We start from the raw sequence: 4,902 nt of genomic DNA on the forward strand, positions 1-4,902 counted from the left end.
CTTTCTCAAAGAGGGAAACGCCTCCAAAAAGAAATTGACACCACCAATCTTCCCAAGAAGCTCTGGTCTGCATCCTAGCAAGACAGGGAGTGTCTCATCCTGTCTACAATCACAGGTTCTGTTTTTGTTCTTACCACTGGGAGGGCTGAAAAGTTTTTGAGATCTCAGCATGTAAACGACAAGATAGAGCACTCATAACATCGGTGAGGTAAACAATATTGTATGGTGCCCAAGTTCTGAAGGCTTTACAATTACTCCAGGGAGATAGAAGCCACTAAAGAGAAATAGACAGCATGGTTCTATCACAGGCAACAGCAGTCTGCATCCTAGCAGGGCTTGAAGCCTTTTACACTTTCCACATTATCAAGTCCAAAATTTTTCCTTGCCATTCACCGTGGGCTGAACACTGTTAGGATGCTCGGGTTGAAAACGACAAGATGGAGCACTGAGATTGTGGGGAAATTAAAACGAAATTGTTTTATGGCACCAAGGTTCTGAATGCTCTATACATTTGCAAAAGAAAAGACCAACCCCCGAAGAGAAATAGACAACATCGTTCGGTTTCTAGCAGCCCCATTGTGCACCCTGGCATGATTCAAAGACCCTCTTGGTGTCACCATCCGCAAGACAATCTTTTTTCTTTGCAATTCTTGAAGAGATTTAGAGGGATTGGGAGCACAGGATGCAAACAACAAGAGAGATTTCTCAGAATTTGGGGACCATAAAGAAAATTGTTTTAGTGTCTCCAAGTTCTGAGTGCTCTCAACTTTTCCCATTAGCGAGAAAAGCCACTTAGGAGAAATAGAAAGCATTGTTCTGTCCCAGGTAACTGTGCTCTGAATCTTAGCAGGGCTTAATGACCCTGGCACTATCCACAGTAAACAGTCCAAATTTTGATCTTCCAATTCTGGGAGAAGTGACCAGTGTTAGGGAGCCCAGGTACAAACGATAAGATAGAGTACTCAGAATATGGGGACCCTAGAACAGTCATAAGGCCCCCAAGCAAGGAGGGCTCTACACCTTCCCAAGGAAGAGACACCACTCCAAGGAGGAATTCACAGCACCCATCTTTCCCAAGAAGCTCTGCTCTGCATCCCAGCAATAATGAAAGTGCCTCATTCTATCTACAATAACAGGTGACATTTTTATTCCTTTTAATACTGATTAAGGCCAAAAGTGTTTAGGAACTCAGGATGCAAAGAACAAGATAGAGTACTCAAAACCTCGGCGATTTAAAACATTATTTTTTTTTACGGTGACCACGTTCTAAAAGCTCTATGCATTCCCCAAAGGAAAGACAGGGCACTAAGGAGAGTTAGACAGCATCGGTCTATCCCAGGCATCTTTGGTCTGCATACTAGCAGGGCTTAAACCTCCTCACACTGTCCCCATTAACCAGTCCCAATCTTTTCCTTACAATTCTGGGATTGCTTAGCAGTGTTAGGGAGCTCAGGATGAAAACGAGAAGATAGAGCCCTTAGAACATGGGTACCTTAAAACAGAACTGTTTTTTGGCGCCTCAGCTGTGAATACTCTCCACCTTCCATAATGAAGAGACAAGCCACCAAAGAGAAATAGACAGCATATTTCGGTCTCTAGTAGGAGAGAAAAGCCGCTAAATAGAAATCGACAGCGTTTTTCTCACCCAGGTAACTCTGGTCTGCATCCATCAGGGCTTAATGCCCCTCACACTGTCCACAGAGCCCAGTCCAATTTGTTTCATCCAATTCTGGGAGAGCTGACCTGTGGTAGCGATCTCCGGATTCAAACGACCAGATAGAGCACTCACAAATTGGTGACCTTAAAACAGTTTTAAGGTCCCAAAGTGAGGAGGATCTACACCTTCCCCAATGGAGAGAGAAGCCTCCAAAGATATATGGACAGCACCGACCTTTCTCACTAAGCCTTAATCTACATCCTAACAAGACTGAAAGTTCCATATACTGTCAACAATAACAGGTCCAAATACATTCCTTGCAATTCTGGGAGAGCTGAAATGTGTTTGGAAGCACAGGATGCAAACGACAAGATAGAGCAACACAGAAATTCGGCCCCTTAAAACAAAATAGTTTTTCAGGGCTCAAATTCTCAATGATCTCCACCTTCCCCAAAGGAGAGACAAGCCTCTAAATAGAAATAGACCGCATCTTTCTAACCCAGGTTACTCCGGTCTGCATCCTAGCATGGCTGAACGCCCCTTATACTGTCCATCCACAGTAACCAATTTCTTCCAATTGTGGGAGAGCTGACCAGTGTTAGCGAGTTCAGCATGCAAACGAAAGTTTGAGTAAAGCAGAGAAAGTCAGATAAGGTGATGATAATGAAATGAACCCTAAGATATGTATTCAAATGCTTTTTACTTGCTTTCAATCGATTGTTTATGACACATTCATGAGATCATTTCTTTTTTACTGTGTAAGTGCCTCCCCCATTGTAGAACCACTGTTTTCACTGTATTTCATGTTGGTATAATTTGTGAAGGGGAAAGGGAAAAACAATTCGTTTAAATAGGGCTACACGTGGACCCATTGCAAAAATGCGATGTATAAGTGGTATGTCAAAAACGAACTTCACAACTTTGGATTGTGAGTGGTAGGGAGTTTGGGAGGGGGGAGGACTGTGGGGGAAGGCAGGAGGAGGATGGGAAAAGGTGGGAAGGGAAACAAAGAGGAGGTTACAATACTTTATAAAAAATGTACTCATCATCTTGCACATGTAATTGTAACCCCGCTGTACATTGTTTTCACAAAAAAATAAATGAACAAATAAATAAATAAATAAATTTAAAAACAAAAAAATATGGAGCATTCAGAACTTGGGGATTTTGAAATAGTTTTAAGGCCGCCAACCAATGAGAGTTTACACCTTACCCAAAGGAGGGACACGCATCCTTTGAGAAATTGACAGCACCAATCTTCCCAAGAAGCTCTGGTCTGCATCCTAGCAGGAACGAAAGTGTCACATCCTTTCTAAAATCACAGGTTCCGTTTGCTTTTCTTACCACTGGGAGCGCTGAAATGTTTTTTAAGATCTCAGGATGTAAACGCCAAGATAGAGCACTCAGACCTTCGGTGAGGTAAACAATATTGTATGGTGTCCAAGTTCTGCAGGCTGTACAATTCCTCAAAGGAGATACAAGACACTAAAGAGAAATAGACTGCATCGTTTTATAAACGGCAACAGTGGTCTGCATCGTAGCAGGGCTAGGAGCCACTTACACTATCCACAGTAACAAGTCCGAATTTTTTCCTTGCAATTCATGGTGGGCTGACAAGAATAAGGATGCTGAAGATGTAAACGACAAGATAGAGCCATGAGAATGTGGGGAACATAAAACAAAATTGATTTATGGCGCCAAGGTTCTGAATGCTCTATACCTTCGAAAAAGAAAAGACCAGCCCCCGAAGAGAAATAGACAACATTGTTCAGTTTCTAGCAGCCCCTGTGTGCATCCTGGCATGATTCAAATCCCCTCATGGTGTCAACATCCGCAGGTCAATCTTTTTTTCCTTGCAATTTTTTGAGAGCTGTGGAGTGTTTGGGAGCACAGGATGCAAACAATAAGAAAGAGTTCTCAGAATTTGGGGACCATAAAGAAAATTGTTTAAGGTCTCCAAGTTCTGAGTGCTCTCAACTTTTCCCATTAGCGAGACAAGCCACTTAGGAGAAATAGAAAGCATTGTTCTGTCCCAGGCAACTGTGCTCTGAATCTTAGCAGGGCTTAATGACCCTCGCACTATCCACAGTAAACAGTCCAAACTTTGTTCTTCCAATTCTTGGAGAAGTGACCAGTGTTAGGGAGCTCAGGTACAAACGATAAGATAGAGTACTCAGAATATGGGGACCCTAGAACCGTCTGAAGGCCCTCAAGGAAGGAGGGCTCTACACCTTTCTCAAGGAAGAGACACCGCTCCAATGAGAAATTCACAGCACCCATCTTTCCCAAGAAGCTCTGCTCTGCATCCTAGCAATATGGAAAGTGCCTCATTCTGTCTACAATAACAGTTGACAATTTTTTCCTTTTAATTCTGAGAAAGGTCAAAAGTGTTTAGGAACTCAGGATGCAAAGAACAAGATAGAGCACTCAGAACCTCGGCGATATAAAACATTATTGTTTTACGGTGACCAGCTTCTAAATGCTCTACAAATTCCCCAAAGCTTGAAAGTGATGGCACTGAGGAGAGTTAGAAAGCATAGGTCTATCCCTGGCATCTTCGGTCTTGTCCTAGCAGGGCTTAAACCTCCTTTCACTGTCCCCATTAACAAGTCCCAATTTTTTCCTTGCAATTCTGGGATTACAGAGCAGTGTTAGGGAGCTCAGGATGAAAATGATAAGACAAAGTCCTGAGAACCTGGGTACCTTAAAACAAACGTATTTTTTCGCACCTCAGTAGTGAATACTCTCCACCTTCCTTAATGTAGTGAAAAGCCACCAAAGAGTAATAGCATATTTCGGTCTCTAGTAGCTCCTATGTGCATCCTGGCATGATTCACATCCCTTTTCGGTATCAGCAGCCATAGGTGAAACTTTTCTTTGAAATTTTGGAAGAGCTGAGGAGGTTTTGGGAGCACAGGATGCAAATAACAAGAAAGAGCACTCACAACTTGTAGACCTTAAAACAATTGCTTTAAGTTCCCCAAGTTGTGAGTGCTCTACACCTTCCCAAAAGGAGAGGGAAGCCGCTAAATCGAAATAGATTGCATTTTTCTCGCCCAGGCAAAGCTGGTCTGCATCCATCAGGGCTTAATGCCCCTCACACTGTCCACGGAGCCCAGTCCAATTTGTTTCATCCAAATCTGGTAGAGCTGACTTGTGTTACTGTGCTTACGATACAAACGACAAGACAGAACACTGAGTAATTGGTGACCTAAAAGCAGATTTAAGGTCCCAAAGTGAGGAGG

The sequence above is a fragment of the Dipodomys merriami genome, unplaced genomic scaffold (genome assembly GCF_024711535.1).
Source record: "Dipodomys merriami isolate MVZ:Mamm:240054 unplaced genomic scaffold, mDipMer1.0.p SCAF_46, whole genome shotgun sequence".
Lineage (NCBI taxonomy): Eukaryota > Metazoa > Chordata > Mammalia > Rodentia > Heteromyidae > Dipodomys > Dipodomys merriami.